The sequence below is a fragment of the Varanus komodoensis genome, unplaced genomic scaffold, assembly GCF_004798865.1.
Source record: "Varanus komodoensis strain SLA01 unplaced genomic scaffold, ASM479886v1 scaffold52, whole genome shotgun sequence".
NCBI classification, from domain to species: domain Eukaryota; kingdom Metazoa; phylum Chordata; class Lepidosauria; order Squamata; family Varanidae; genus Varanus; species Varanus komodoensis.
The window spans coordinates 81,015-98,142 of NW_025336114.1; the positions used below are offsets into that span (position 1 = coordinate 81,015).

At 42.1% G+C, this 17,128-nt stretch overlaps 1 protein-coding gene across 6 annotated transcripts in view; it reads left to right on the forward strand.

Moving 5' to 3' along the window:
* The window catches only part of DLGAP4 (DLG associated protein 4), a 129,243-nt gene that overhangs the window by 65,494 nt on the left and 46,621 nt on the right, over window positions 1-17,128 (forward strand). The gene's annotated exons all lie outside the window — the stretch shown is intronic.

Below are 17,128 nucleotides of genomic sequence, written 5' to 3' on the forward strand. Positions count from 1 at the left end.
TTGAGCAGCAAGTTGTTAAAAAGAGAGTTGTGTAAAATAGTTTCTGGTCTACTGGGACATTGATGATTGTAGAACTTGGTGTGAACATATTTAGATAGTAATTGACCTTTTAATGTTCTGAATCTGAAATGCTTTTTTTAAAAAAAGTTCCTAGCCTGGATCAATGGCTTAGAAAAAGAGGCCCCTTGCCAATAATTTAGACACCTGGCAGAAACAGAGGAGGGGTGAGCCTCTGCCAACCTTAAATATTAAGTGGAGTGAAAGCCATGTTGTGTAGTGGTTAAGAGTGCTTGACTGGGACTCAGGAGATCAGGGTCCTGTGGAGCCAGTCACAGACTCTCAGCCCAACCTACTTCACAGGGTAGTTGATGTTGTTGTGAGGATAAGATTGAGAGGAGAAGGAAAAGGAGTCTCTTTGAGTTCCTTGAAAGGAAACAACATAGAGTATAAATAAATAAAGGTTAGTATTTGAAAGCAAGTTAGTATTGGGCAGAACAATCCTATTGCATCTAACATTTAAAGGGCTGTAGGGATTATTTGGCCACCCAGTTCCAAGTCTGGAAAACAACTCCAACCTCAGGGCTAAGACTTGGTGCTTGGAGTGCCCTCTCCTGCCAGCGGCTGTCACAGGGAGAACTACACTGGCTGTTTCCCTGAGGTTGCAAAGCACAGGAAGAAACCAGCATTGCCAAGATATGATGTGTTCTCAGGCTCCTTTCCTCCTGCTGCAAAGCACTGCAGTGAACTGCTTTGCAGAGGGGCATGCGTACAGAGGCAACCTTCACCTTTGTGCCCCTCAACCTTGCATAGAACACCCTTTATCCTCTGTATTTGGAGGGTATGTTTTGTGCCCTAATGTATTGTCTTCTTTATGGTGCCTGTGGAACTGCTGGGCTATATCCAACATTATGTGTTAGGCAATATGAGTATTTCTTAATGCTGTACAAATCTAATTTGAGATATATGGCATTCCATTCCTTTTCTAAACTTTGGTATCTGAGCATTCTTAAACTGGTGCTGAGAATTCTCAAACTGAGAGATGCACAGTGGACATTAAGAAGGATGCAACGGTGTATCCATGGAGAAGTTGGCATGGCGCTGCTGTAACTTGTGTGGGTAGTGGCTCTCAAGAGCGTGGGGGTTTTTTCTCAAGGTAAAGACTATTTCAGAAGAAACAGCTATTTATGCTCATTGTGCTATTTCTACTAAGTCAGCTAAAGCAATTTGTCTTGACAAAAAAAGTAATCATGTAGGGCAGCCATCTCCAACCTGGTGCTTTCAAATGCTATTATCCCCAGCCAGCATTGCAGGAGCAGTGGTTATGAATGATGGGAATTGCAGTCCAACACATCTAAGAGGATGCCAGTTTAGGGAAGGTAAGAGACTAAATTCCCAGAGGGTATCTCATCTAGCTGTATGCACTTATCGTCTAAATGTAACTTAGTAATTTGTATTTACCGTATTTTTCGCTCTATAAGATGCACCTGACCATAAGACGCACCTAGTTTTTAGAGGAGGGATCCATGGAAAGCTTCATGATAGTCACAGGCACATTCCCCATCCCTTCCCCATGGGCTTCATTAAAAGACGGGTTGCCATTTGAAAACACACACCGACCTGTGATTAACAGCTCTCACCTGCGCCGGAGGAGGGGGGCGGAGCAGGGCGTGCCAAGCGCGTGCCGACCAGGTGGTGCCACTTTGGGCTGGCAGTGTGCCGGCGGTGGTCTTCCGGGCAGTGGGGGTGAGCAGTCCGTCTCTCCGTGCTCTCCGTGCAGTCGGCAGGTTAAAGGCCGCGGCTCCTACTCCTCCGCGGCAGGTCTTCCCGGGCGGTGGGGGTGAGCAGTCTGTGCTCTCCGTGCGGCCGGTGGGTTAAAGGCTGCAGCTCCTCCACACGCCTCCCCGAGCGGCACAGCTCTCACCTGGGGGGGGGGGGGCGGCGGAGCAGCGCGTGCCGGCCAGGTGGTGCCACGTGGTGCAGGCGGCCGGCAGCGTCCCGGGCATCAGGCACACACACATTCACTCTATAAGACGCACAGACATTTCCCCTTACTTTTGAGGGGGGGAAAGGTGCATCTTATAGAGCAAAAAATACGGTACTAAAGATTCCTAGCCCTTACCAAATACAGACATATCAAATCATGGATATTTCTTTCTGGTATTAAATTTTTCCTATCCTGCTTGCTCAAGCTAAAAATAGATTCCTATTTGAAACAGGACTGTACTATAGAAGCCTTGTTTCTAGTCCAGTTTGAACACAAAGGCTTCAGATCAGTAGCGTCTGTGTGGCCTGAAGTGCCTGATCTTGTCTAATCTTGGAAACTAAGCAGGATCAATATGATTGAGTGTATGATTATTGTAAAGTGCTCAGAGAGCTTTGGCTACTGGGGATATAGACATCCTGATAATATTTTTTTTAAAGTATGCAAGATGTCATACTGAGCCACATGTAAAGTAGTCATGCTAGGGGAACTGATTGATAACAAGTTCTTACATATTCAGCTATGTGTTAATAAATATCAAATTGCAATGCCCCATGGTTGCCTCCAAATGCCCCGCAATCTTGGCAAATATGATAAATGCATGTTCTAGTGAAACTCAGTAAGGTTGGAAAGGGACAATTGAACATGCTGTCAGACTGCCATTTAAAAACCCCTCTCAAAATAATGTCATCCTAGATTCATTTAGACCTGAAAAACTGCAACCATTTTCTCAGTTCGGTTTTAATAGGGGTCATTGCAATATTGAAGGGCATCCTTATTCATTCATACTGAACATAACAAGGTGAGAAGAGTAGCGAAGAATGTAATCTCTGTGGTTTCATGCCCACCTCATCCATTCCTTTGGTGTCCTTAGGCAAGCCACTCTCTCAACCACAGTTCCTAATCCACAACATGGAAACACTACTGACATCCAGAGTGAACAGCTTGTTTGACATTGTGAACCATTTTGGAAACGTTTGCCATCATTCAAATATAACTCTGTCGATAAAGTGTAGCAACTTGATTTAGAAAAGAAAAGTTTGCTTTAGAAAGAGTAAGTTGCATTTGTCCTGCTGTCCCCCTAGAAGAGTATATATGACCCTCTGTATATGGTCATCCCAAGCCAGCATCGCCTAATAATGGATCATAGATGAAAGCCACCCCACTTTATACTTCTTGAATTAATGTGAACAGGATGAGCATTGTGCTGAGTAAGATGTGAAGCACTACAGCAACCCAGCTGTGTTGCCTTTGTTTGGTAAATTAAATAACAAGGAAATCCATTTTGGAGTAACATTGTTTTCTGTCCTACCCCTGCATAGTAAACACAAGATATAAATGCTAGAAAAGGAGCCTAGCTCTCTTACAACAGTGGACCAAGTGACAGACCTGTGTCAGACGTGTAGTGATCGCCCACCAAACTCTACTGGTGGGATGTCACAGGACTGAACATGTCTTCATACAAGCCAAACCCCAAGACGCTGCACATGGAAAAGGATATCAGAGTGAAAGCTTGATTTGTTTTCTAAAGAGGGAACATTCAGTCTTTTAGGCCTCTGGCTGCAGTCTGTTGTGATACAGCCTAAATACTTGTGAACCTCCTTCTCTGTTGTTCGTAAGAATCAGGCTGAGGAAATTCCTGTTGAAAGGGGCTGGCGTGTGGATGAATGGGTGAGGCCTCTGAGTAAATTGCAATTCCTTGACTCAGCCATGAGAGAACTTGCAGCTGTCCTCATACTGTGAGTCCATCTGTTCCCTCTGGTGACTATCCCTCTTCTTACCCACCCAAAATTCTTTGCTACCATGTGTAAGGACATAATTGCACATACACACCAGTCAACCGTATGCACATTTGGCTTATTCTTCAAATTATCTCTGACCATTGCGGGAGCCCCAATTTATTTTACATATTGGCATTACTGAGTCTTTAATTTTCACATCTCCTACAACTAAGGAATGGGATTTAGGCTGAAAATTAACAGCTATTGTGAGGCATTTGCAGATACAGTATGGTGTTACTTGTACATCTTTTCATGGCTTATGTTCACCAAGTCAATACCAATTGGAAAAAAAACCAGGCATTTTATGTAGCTGTGACAAAAGTGCTGGAGAAAAGAGTTCATGACAGTTTACATATTCCTGTTGCCAGAAACATCATTTCTGGACCAGAACAATTTGTTTTATTTCTCTCTCTCTCCATCTCTCCCTCCCTTCTCCCTCTCCTCTGTTCTGCATGTCTTCATAGTAACAGCTTAACACCCCCCCCCCACATGGGTTGAGGCAGTGTAATTGGATTCAGTGCAGTGCAAATCACTATAAATATGTGCACTGGCAGGATGAAAGGCTGAGTCAAATGGGTGGCCTGGTTTAATATAAATCCACATTTGGTCATGAAGATATTCAGTTAACTTTCCTATAAGAGCAATTTTTGACCACTACCATTCCAAAAATACATACTTGCTGGGGGGTGGGGGCAGTTCCATAAAAACAGGATCAGATTTTTGCTCTCTGGAATGAAAATGAAGCAAAGCTCCTTTTCCAGAGCACCATCATCAAAATCTCTAGTTTTGATTACCTACAAAAAAACTCTTTTGACTCGAGTATCACAAGAGATGTTTGGCCAAAAGTGCTGATTGAGCTGATATTAATGCTACAGCCATTACCTTTTGAAGGGAAAACATGATGCACCATAAATTTCAGAGGGTTTACTTGTGTTCTTAAACAGCATTTGTAAATTTGCTAGTTAACTGGAAGACTGGGAATTTTGCCTGATCCACAATCATACATTTTTAATGAATGATGGGCACTTTGTTTCAGATGAACAGCATATTAAATCAATCTGCAGTCCTCTCTAAATGGCAGCTTAGGGTGTCCAAGAATTACCTCTCTTGGGGATGGAGGCTGGGTATGGGGAGGAAAATATATCTTGTAGACTAGAATGGCATGAAACGTAAAGATAATGGGCAGGCAAAAGGACTTCTTTTTCTTTTACTTGAACTAATAATAAAATTAGGGTCTTAACGTGGAAGAAAGAGATGGCCTAGAGGGAATCTTTAAAAGGTGATGTTAAGCTTGCACATAGGAAAGTGGTGGTAATGGAAGCATATGCCATGTCAGTAGGGCAGGGCAGTGTTCCTGTTTTTCATATATTCATATATGTTGCTACCACATCTGAATACCTTTCACATGATTAATAATAAAATGCATTCAAATTAACCATATATTTTGCCCAGTTTCTTGAGCACATCAGTCACAGTCTTAGATGAAACGTGACTATATAGTCTATATATGTTTTATTGTTTTTAATTGTATGTGCTGTGAGCCGTTCCGAGATACCGAGGCATGTGGTGACTGCATATACGTTTTAAATAAATAAATTCTTAGGTTTTGGTGTGGAGTTGCCAGACTTCCCTTTATTTAAAAGGAGAAATCCTTTCAGATTGCATTAGTATCCTAAATAGACATTATATGTTACAAATGTATGGTATCAAGTAGAGCATGTAGCCCAACTCTCAAGAATCCTTATTTATAATGCTCTGACTGGGCTGTCAGAAGCATGACATGAATATACAGGTGGTATAGAAATAATTAAATAACATTCCTAAAGACTACTCAAGTCATAATCTTGTACATGTTTGGAAAAGGTCCTACAATTTCCAGCATTTGCCATTCAGCTGACACACTTCAGCAAGCTGGGCAAAACAGTTTATAAGAGCTATGGTAGGTTTGGTTGTATTGAAGAGGTAACATTGCAATTATCTTGCTATTTCATTCTGTAATAGCTTTGCTTAATCTTTTCTGTAATGCACACTAAATAATTCAGTGGCTTCTATCAGGAAAAAACCTTAAAGGAGTATCCTATGCATGCTAAGTTAGAAAAAATGCCTGGCTAGAGAATGCTGAGCATTGTAGCCATTTTTTTCTGGCTAAGCATGCATAGGCTTGCACCCTAAGCAAATTTCTCCTGTCCTCTTGCAGGCTAGTTTTCACGTTTGCCCTCAGATGTGTTGCAGCCACAGAGTGGTGATGGTTTTTGATATGTGAGGTCTTGCTGTGGTCCATGCTGTGAAACAGGAGGAATTGCTGTACCTATGTCAGTTGGAGCACTTTGGGCTGCTCAACTGCTGTTCCTTCATATCAAGCAGTGTAATACAAGAACACAGTTGCAAACATTGCCCTGCTGGTGCTCTCTGGGCTAAGTTGTCAGTTCCCTTTATGTCACATAGCGAAAGAAATCACATAGGATGGATTGATTTTTATTGGCAGATAGGGAAAGGACAAGGCAGTAGTCTTCCTCCATCTATGCAGAATAATGAAACCATCCATTTTGGGCTATTGGCGGAGTGGACAGAAAATAAAAACTGAAAAGGGAAGGCAATCTAATGCCAGGTTCAAATATTGTAATTAATACATTTCTTAAATAAATGCACTGTTTGCTGTAACAACTAAAGCATACTGGTCTGCAACTAAATAGAACCTTTATGCTACCCATGATACAAAAACTAATCAAGCATCTTTGATGCCATTTATTTATTTATTTATTTGAGGGTTTTTAAAAAAATAAACCAATTACCAAAAGCTCTGAAAGTGTACAGAGTTAAAACCATCAAAAATCATAATATGCATACATTACTATCAACAGAACAATTAACATTCAATTGTGGCATAGCATCATAACCAACATTAACAATAACAATAAAACAAAGATAAAACCAATTCACAAAATGCCAATGACAATATAGAATTGAAAATATAAATATAATAAATAAATATAAAATTGAATAACAATGTTTAACAATGCTGGGAAAAGAAAAAGGGTTTGACTTGGCACTGGAGAATATAGAGTCAGCAGCAGGCGTACCTCCCTGGGGAGCTGGTTCCATAATCGGCAGCACAGCTGAAAAGGACCATCCTCATCGTCACCTTCCTTACCTCTTTTTAAAGTGGGTCCTGGAGAAGGACCTCCATAGATGACCTTAAGGTCCAGGTGGGTGTACATGGGAAGAGATGCTCCTTTAGATATCCAGGCCCTAACCCATTTAGGGCTTTATATGTTGATGTGAGCACCCTGAAGTGGGCCCAAACTTCAATTGATAACCAATGCAACCAATAAAGAATGGAACATATGTCCTTTCTCTGGACTAAGAGTACCAATAGCATCTCCATTTTCTTCAGATTTTCAATTCGTTAGCCTTCATCCAGTCCATCACTCTGGCCATACATTGGTTCAAAACTGTCACTACCATACCTGGATTAGACGTAAACAAAACATGGAGCTGAGTCTCATAAGTGCATTGATGACACCTCAGCTCAAACCTCCTGTAGACCTTTCCCTGTAGTTTCATGTAGATGTTAAACAGCATGGGAGATAGGATGGAACCCTGCAGCATCCTATAACATAACTGCCAGGGGATCAAGACACTATCTCCCAGCATCCCCTTCTGAAATCAGCCAGTCAAGTAGGAGCGGAACCTCTGGAGAGCAGTGCCACCAACTCCCAACCCAGCCAGCCTATCCAGAAAGATACCATGGTTGATGGTATCAAAACCTGCTGAGAGGTCCAGGAGAACCAATAGGGATGCACTCCCCCTGTCTTTCTCCCAGCAGAGGTCATTCCACAGGGTGACCAAAGCAGTTTCAGCCCCAAAACCAGGTCTGAAGCTGGACTGAAATGGTTCTAGATGGTCTGTTTCTTCCAAGAGTGCCTGGAGCTACCAGGCCAGCATCCACACAAGGGAATGTTGGCCATTGGTCTATAGGTACCAATGTCCTCTGGGCCCAGGCTTGCCTTCTTCAGGAGGCCTTCTTATTTAGTAGTATTGTAAGTAATCTGATCTGCAGAACTGAACACAGTACAGAACTTGGGATAGCTACAGGGCATTAACCAGTGCTATTACATCATCCAAGTGATCAGTGAATGATGCTAATATATATTGTAGAGCCTAATTACTCTGATGGTTGGGTAGTCTCTAGATCTAGTAGGAAGGTCTAGATTTATTGTGTAATTTATAATGGACCTTGAAAGTTTGCTTTATCTTCTTCCCCTGCAATTCATTTTAATACAAAATATTACTATTGCTTATTAGCCAAGTCCTTTGTTTTAAAGTGATATTTAAAAGGGAAAACTTTGTTGAAAGTAATGTAATGTACTTGCAAGTAAACAGGTATGGGATTGTATTTCAAAGGACTTGTTCACTGCTTTTTAAATTATCAGCATACACAGGCATAGTTCAGTCAGTAGAGCAGAATGGGTTTTTTATGGTAGTGGATCCTTTGTTATCCACAAAACTAGATCTGGCACATGCCTGAAAGAAGGAATAGATTCTTTTCATGCATTACTGAAGAGCACTATTGCCCCACTGTTAATAGTGCCTATTATGTACTAGATATTTATAGATGCTGTGCCACTATGCTTACTACATCCAAATGCTAGAAAAAAATCCTGATTTGCTAGAGTCTTTTGTAACAGTTTTTGCCGACAATCCAGTCAATGTACAGTAGGTGTCACACTGGCTCTCTTAAGTTTTAACCACTATGAATGGGTTGTAAAAATTATAACCCTTCTAAAAGGAGCTGTCAACACACTGCCCCACTATTCTGCTGGGTGGCAGCTGCCATATTCACAGTGGTGGTGTAAATTTCATCTATTCTTCATGAACAATGTGCCTGAACTTTTAAAGCTCTCCTGTCTAGGAGCAAATGGAGCACTGTCTAATTAATGGTTATTTTGCTTGCTGTAGGTCAATGTGCCTTTCAGTGAGATAATGGTGTAGGGTTCTCTTCTTGTTTGTGTATGAAGTAGACACCTGTTGTATCTGGAGCTAGCCTGAAATGTTACACATTTGAAATGTTACATTTGAAATGATGTCACATGCTTACCCACCTGTTCTTATAGTTTTCTAGATATAATAACTTCAGAGGATTTGTCTTTCCTAGTAAACCGTTCCTCCTTGGTTTCCAATACATCAGACTAATGTGCAGGTGTGGATTTTACTTCATTGTTTTTGAAAGACTAGGAATTCCACACGAGGAAACATTAAAGAAATTAAATAGACAATACAATACAAAAGAGAATACTGTGTTAGAATTTATTCATTTCCTACTGCTTTGAAGATCCTCTGACAAAGCAGTTCCACCTCAATTTTCAGCTAAAATAAGGAAGGGAAAACAAATGGTGGTTCCTGTCCTGGATTCACTTCTTTGGATATGTTGCTGCAAAAGGCACTGTATACAACTATTTCCAGAACAGCTTGTTTGAAGATGTTTGTAGTTACCTTTGTTCCCTTCCCGTCTTGCAACTAGTACAGATCCATATGCACAGGACTTACCTCTCAGCTATAATTAAAATTCTCTTCTGGGATTTCTTCCTTCCCTGCTGTGGTAATTATGCTCTTCACTTGCTGGGGTCCATTGCTCCAAAGCACCATGTGCCTGTTTTGCTAGAGATGAAGACCTGTAGTGAGCTAAATGTAGGAGCCAATGTATATTCAGTAAACATCAGTAACCAAGATCAATAAACCTTATGTTAGCTAAAGCTTGTCATGTTAAACTCATCTGAATTATCAGAACTGCTGCCTTGGGACAGATGTACAAAGTAAGAATATTCATGCTTAATCTTCTGGTTGGGGAAGCCTTGTCTGTGTTATGCTGCAAGAACAGGTATATGGCGTTTCGGGTGTGAATATATGGCAGAGGTAGCCAAACTGAGGTTCAGGAGCGAGCAGCATGTAGCTCCTTGATTTTATTTTGTGACTCTCTGCCACTGCCTGCAGGCGCCCACTGTGGCTCTCAAACATCTGATGTTTAACATACCATGGCTCTTCTGTTGAGCAAATCTGGCCACCCCTGGTATATGGTGAGGGCGCTGCAACATCTTTCAGTTCCATATGTATGCAAGGAAAATGATTTCATAACCATACTTTTTTTCTGTTTGAAGAGAGTAATATACAAAGTAGCCCTTGTTGGCAAACAAAACTTCCCTTCAGATACTTATTGTCAATCCTTCCTTTTGAGTGTTAAACTTTTGCATCACATTCTGCTATTTAACTCCATTAGATTGTAGTCTTATGTGTGCATTAATTAATATGGCCAGAGATTAGATCCAGGAAAGATTTTACCAAGCTACAGGCACAGTTGTCAGTGCATCCAGGCCTAAAAACGCTTTTCATTTTACAGAACACTTCCCATAACATAGTTCTTAAGCAAAATATTTGATTAAGATTTCCCACAGAAAGTTCTCAACTCTCATGAGAAAACTGTATCCAAAACCCTTATGGATTGGGATTATAAACAAAAACGGCTCCTTATAATACACGTCTGAACCCTCCATCTATTGACTCAATCTTGCCTTTAGGTACATATGCTTAGAACTGAAGTGGGAATGATACAGCAGTCCCAGATATTTGAATTTGTTTCTTTAGAATCCATGTAGAATCCAAGGGCAGATCTCTTTCTATGAGGACTAGAAACCATGAAAAAAGAGTGGAAAAGTTACTTTTTTATTTCTGACACTCATTACATTTGAGTGTGTAAAGGCAGTATAGTAGACAGCTGTGAACATATGCTGAAAGCTGACATAACAAGACTCAGGAGTGAGGGAAACTGCATGATGCCTAAGGATTAACTTGTGAACAAGTTTATCAATTCCTGTATTTATTCCCAAGGAATGTCACCAAATTGAGCTTAATGTTAGAAACTCCATACCTTCCAGCATTCACATTACTGTGCCAACCAGGAAACTTACACATTGTTAAAGGCATCCAGTTAAACTAGGAAATGTAAATTCTACTTGTATTGAACAGGAGGCCTAAAATGCTAAAATAAAACACTAGGCCTAGGGCCAGGTTTCTGGTGGACTTTTAAAACAAGTGTACATGTTTTCCTACTATGTTTGTGTTTAGGAAGCTTGTGTGTTAACAATGAATGATGATTTTACAAACCACATCTCCTTTGCTCCTTTATACCATAAGCTGTTTGTTATAGACATATCTATGATGCCTTTCAGGTATATTTCTAGAATGGGTTCCTACGAAAACAATAAAATTATCAGTAGCCTACAAAATAATTGAAGTCCTAAGCACAGTCACTAAAAAGTAAATCCTGTTGAATGGGACTTATTTCTTAATAAATATGCTTGGCCACAGTCCTATACACACTTTGAAGAAAACCCTACTGAATTCAGTCAGGGCTATTCCTAAGTGGACATGAATAGCATTGTACTGTTAGCCTTTTAAGGCTGACTGCTGTTCATAGATCATGTACTCTTCAACATAACTAGGGAAACAATGGAATGAAGCACCTTGCTTGCTGATCACCAGTGGTGCCAAATGAAAGTGCCTTGGGATCTGCAGCTGTTATTTGTCAGGAAGTGGAAGGATGTATTCCACTAAACTGCACTTAACCTTTCTCCCCTGGCTTCTAGACTTCCATAAGGCATCTTAATGAAAGTTGTGAGCAAGAATTGTAGCCACTGTGCTGCTGCCAGTGAAGCTACTCTCCCAAATAATTTCAAAAACATGAACCACAAACATCCTTTGCTTATTTTCCTAAGTAATTGGAAGCACTGTCTCATCTCAACCTTACAGCATTGTTGCAAAGCATTAGCCACATCCTGATTGTTCTATGGAGCTGTTCAGTTTGCTGGTTAAACGTGACATTGGACTTGGACCCAAGAGACCAGAGTTCAAGTCACTACCCAGCTTTGAGCAAATATCCCCTGCTGAAGTGACTTTGAAGAAATCATTGTGCTTAATCTTGTTCACAGGCCAGTTGTGAAATTAAAGCAGGATAAGCTCACATACACCATCCTGAATTTCTTGAAGGAGAGGAACATTCCCACTTGTAAGAACAAAATTAAAATTCTACAAAGGTGCTAAAACTCAAGCCAAGGGGTGGGAATAGGTTATTACTGTGCAAAAGTGAGGGAATGGTAACACTGCATATTCTGTGGGTCATGGGTGAATAGCAGTATCTTTTAAAAATCAAAATACAATCCACCCATTGTGTCCAAAATGTAGAAAACAAGGGTTTAATCTGAATCTCTGCAACCCTAAAGCATTGTTTATCTTGTGATCCTGCCTACACATAGTTGCATATCCCTGATTTACACTGTAGCAGAATAAGGTCCTAAGACTCCTAGGTAGAATGGTCAGTGCCACTTCAGAAGGCTGGGGACAGGGGGAACACAATATTTTTTAAGTTTGAGGTGGGGGATTAAATCTCCACAGCTAGAAAACTAGCTCTGCAAGGAGCCTCCTAGCAAAATATGCACTTGGTTCTTGCTTTTAAAAAAATTCAGAATATCTTCTGAAGAGCATTCAGAAGCAGTATCATGCACCAGCAACAACAGTCTTCTTTACTACTTCATTCTGCTAAATGTCTGGATCAGGCCTTAAGAACATAAGGAGTCCCTGCCAGGATCACCTCACTCAGTCTTCTTTACTGTGGGTGGGAGAGGCAAGCTGGTCCCTTTCAGATGTGTTTGACTGCAACTCCCATGTAGTCTAAAGCATCTGGAGGGTGTCACCCTGTCTACTCCTCCTGTATGAAAACACAGACTGGCTGGTTCTGGAAGTGTATTATTTATATTCCTTTTCCTGCAAAACAGGACAGCTTATATGATCCCACTCCTATCTTCACAACAACCCTATTAGGTAGGTCAGGGTGCAGCTAAGAGTGACTGGTCCAAAGTCGCCCAGTGCGCTGAGTGCCAAGTGAGGACTGGAGCTCATCTCCTGAGTTTCAGTCTAAATTTTAACCACTATGCCACCCAGGTTATCTCCCTGCCTTAGCACTACCACCAGATTCTGGAAATCTGCCCTAGCATCAATGAAGCCCAGACACAGAGGTATCGAGGAAGAAAGCAAAGAGTGGGGTGGGGGGGGTCCCTCCATCTGAGTTTAGAAACCAACTCACTGCCGTGGGGCGCAGGGCAGCCCTGAACCCCTTCTAGGGCGACCGGTCTCTCCAAGGCTGCGGCACCAGCTCCGAAGAGGAGAGGGTGTGTGCAGCCAGGGGAAGATTTGCAGCAGGCCGCAAAGCAGGGAGGTGAGTTACGCCCCCGTCCGTCTCTGCCGGGAGAGCAGGGCTTCCTGCCTTCTCGGCGCAGGGCTCGCGGTCCCCGAGCGTGTCCGCCGGCCTGGGGTGGGGAAGGCGGCTTTGTTTCTCCCGGGAAGCGCCGCTGCGCGCGGGGGCGGCGGACGGACAGGGCCCAGGCGGCGTGCGGGAATCCCCGAAGTGGAAGAGATGTGTGTGGAGGAGGAGAGGAGGAGGCGGAGGGAGGGAAGGAAGGGGATCTGTGAGCATGCGGTGGCGGCTGCCAGCGCCTCCCTCCGTCCCTGGGGTGAGGCAGCGCTTGTGACTCAACGGGGCTCCCGCTGGGAGGACTAAGCAAAGTTTCTCTCGAGTCTCTGGCGGCGCGGTGCGTGTCCTGCCCTGCCTTGCTTTGCTTTGCGTTGCCGCTCCCTCCCCCTAGCCGGCCGGCCGGCCGGCCGGGAAGACAGACCAGCCAGACATCTCTCCTCTCCCTGTGGAAGCTACTCAGCCGGACTCTGTCCTGGGCTCGAATCCCGCTGGGGTAAGAAAGAAGCAAGCAAGCAAGCACGTTCGTCTAGAGGGATGTGATTTGGGGTGGGAGTTCGAGGGAAGCCCCGCAGTATCTTGGGCACTTGCTGCGAACACTAGGAGGATGCCTTTAAAGGTAGACGCCGATCCTCCAAGATGGAGCGGGAGGGAGGCAGAAATCTTTCTGTGTAGCTTAGAATAGTGGTTCTCTGGACGTGTTTGGTGTAGGGTTTGTTGGTGTGCTTCTCTTTCCTTCCTTCTTTCCTTCATTAGTGTAATGCTAATAATCCAGCAGCAGTCAAGCTGTGAACGTACTGGGGACAATGAATGCCTGTCAAAAGTAGCATCGGCAAAAAATGCTTGTTTTTTAATTTTAATGGGGGGAACAGTGGTGGATAAGAGGTACTTCCTAATGCACGGTGATTCCAAAGATCTCTGCTAAACTGGGATGACATTCCGAGCTTTAAATGAGACTGTTTAGAAATCTCTGCTCAGCCGGAATAACAGCTTAAAAACCTGTTTCAGATACTTTCCTAGTTCGCCATTTTCAGGCGTTGAATGTTTTGGAGAGGGTGTGTTTGATTCATTAATGGTGTCTCCCTCTTGCAATCCCATTATCATTGAGCTACACTGTGTGATCTGCCGTGGGCGTGGGGTAGTCCAAAAAGAGTATTTTAAAAAGAGCTTGAATCCAAGGTTTCTGACTGAAAGAGAGTCGAAAATTAGTCCTGCTTTTACTTCAGTCACTTAAGACTGATAGTACTGCTCAGCATTTTTGCTTCCATAGGAAGACCATGCCTTCTTCAAAAGAAGTGAAGAGAATAAGCTACGTTTATTTTGTTGGTGTGGATTTGAAAATCTGCTAAGTCCCCTTTATAAAGCCATAATCCCTGGATAGGTGGGAATGAGATGCTATGCCTAATGGGGGCACTTTTGCATGCCAGGGGTTAAATTTTCATACCATCCCCCCTACCCTATGGCTAGTTGATTGGTTGATCCAGTTGTGATTGTGGACCAATTGTATGGGTTTAGATTGATCTAGAATTACTAGATTTAGCAGTCACCATGCTTCTGTATGGTGTTTGCATTCCATTGTATGTTATAAACCAGACTTAAATTTTTGTCTCTTCACCATTTCAGCCCTAAAACACAGATAATCTTAAGGGAACGTTGTATCTTGATATTAGCAATTACTCGCCAAATTTATGTTCCACATAGATGATGAATTAAATGACTACACGCTGTAATGTTTTCTCTGATACTGTGTCCTCAGCTTCACTTCCCTCCCCAAACAATCCTAACTTAATATTTAAGTTACCTTTCATATATCAGCTGCTTCTGAATTAACTTCATTTAGGAAACTTTGCCTAAAAGTTTCTTCTGTCCCATATATTCCCTCCTTGCCACTCCTGTACCAGTGCAAATACAGGTTGTAAAATCCTGATATAAAATTCCTTCAGCATTGGTGGCAATGGATGATCATGGCTGCAGGAAAGCTGCACAACTCCTGTAACATTTGTTCACAAGTACATATATGTTCAGTGGCACGTACTCTCTGATAAGTGTGCGTAGGATTGCAGCCTTAATTCTCTTTTCATATAGCCCCACCATGACACTCCGGAGTCCCTGCCTCAAGAAGCTAACAGGCCAACACTGGGCAAACAGAGAAGGAAAATGCATAGCAGACAATGGGATGAGATTTCTGTATTTATAGTGTGCTACATGATAGATTCAGTTTATTTTTGGTGTTTGTCTGTGATAATGTCACTTTATGAGGTATTTTGATATCATTCCTGAATATCTACTCATATGGTGTTTTCCTATGCCAAAATGCTGACAGTCCTTTTCTTTTTACTAAAGTAATTATATTACTGTGTGCACTGGTGCCTCATGCCTCATTAGCACAAGCTTTGAGGAACTCTTGAAATCAGAGACAGAACTGGGCTAGTCCTTTTATGATGACTGACTTCAAGTCAGCAGTTAGCTTTTTAAATAACTTTTATAACCTCAGGTAGGAAGGCAGCTTTCTTCTGTTCTCTCTGTTTCAGTCTACTTTATTCTTGATTAAATAACTATGAATAGCTTGTGAAATCAGATAAATGCATCTGTATTCTTTTACTTCTATAGTCCTCTCATTGGATAGCACATAAGGATAATTAGCACAGCCTCGTATATTGCTTCTGTTTCAGCTTTTTCCTTATGTCACTTTTATACACTTCCTTAACTGTTTCCTATTAAAACGTGTCACTTTCTGTAGTGTATGATGGTCACTTCAAGGTGTACATGTTTGTAAGTGTCAAATAAATATGCTGTAAACCAGGGATCCTCAAACTTTTTCAACAGGGGACCAGTTGAAAGGCAGTGGCGGCGGTGGGCATGCTGGGGGGGGGGGGGAAAGGCCCCCCGGGGGGGGGGGGGGGCGGGTTGGGGGGGGCGCTGGGGGGGGGGAGACTGGTGTGATTGCGGGCGCGCACGTGGCGAGGCAGCAGCTTGCTCGCTCGGAGATCATTTTCTCTGAGCAAGTCCAAAACCTCTGAGACGGGCCGGATAAATGGGCATGGGGGACCAGATCCGGCCCGTGGGCTATAGTTTGAGGACCCACACTGTAGACCAGCAGTATCCATGCCGGGATTTATTATAAGCATTATTCTTGTTCTGCAGATGTTTTCAGTTATTTATTTATTTAAAAGATTTCTATGCTGCCCCCATCGCAACAAAGCCTCGGGGCGGAGGTTTGATATTGTTGAAATTGGTCTGCTGTGTATTGCTGTACAAGTCAAGGAACTTGCTTACTATTCTTCTATTGAATTCTGCACCTCATTCTAGATTTACCATCGGAAGGGGACTGTCAACAAGTACAAGGTACAAGTAGAAGGTCAACAAGTATAAGGTACTTGTTGTGGAAATACTGAGAAAAGAAGCAGGAGAGAATCTACTGTTATGTGGGCTAAACTTCCAGATAGTCTAAATTTTAGTCGAGAATTCAGCTCTTATCCTCCTAGTTGAGAACTCAGATTTTAGCTGCAGTGTTGTCCTCTTTTGCAATCAGTGTATGCTGTGAAGTATTTTTCTTGCCTAACATCACTCAAGGACATGCTAGAACTACAAGGTTGCTGATCCACACTGTGGTTTTATCCTCCTAATTTCATGCATGAGGTGTAGTTTTTTGATAGTTATAAAAACTCAACAGGAGTGTAGTCTTGTTGAATCAGTCCAAATTCCTGTTTGTTTGTTTGTTTGTTTATTCCATTTGTATGCTGTACCCTTGGCTATAAGGCTCTTTGGGCAGCTTATATTGTATTATATGGCAAAAGATAATTCAATGAACAATATATTTCAATAATACATAATAAAATGTATTAAAAATTAGACCAATAAAAAGGGGACAACAGAAGTTAAATATTCAATTAATAAAACCATATAAAATATAACTTAAAATAAAATAGAATAAACATGTAAATAAAATAACATTGTCTGGCACCTAAACTTTATAACATGGTACTAGCAGCAATTAAACCAATCAACTTATTCACCAAAGTAATTTTGAACAAGAAATGTTTTCAGTTGGCATCTAAAAGAGAAGAG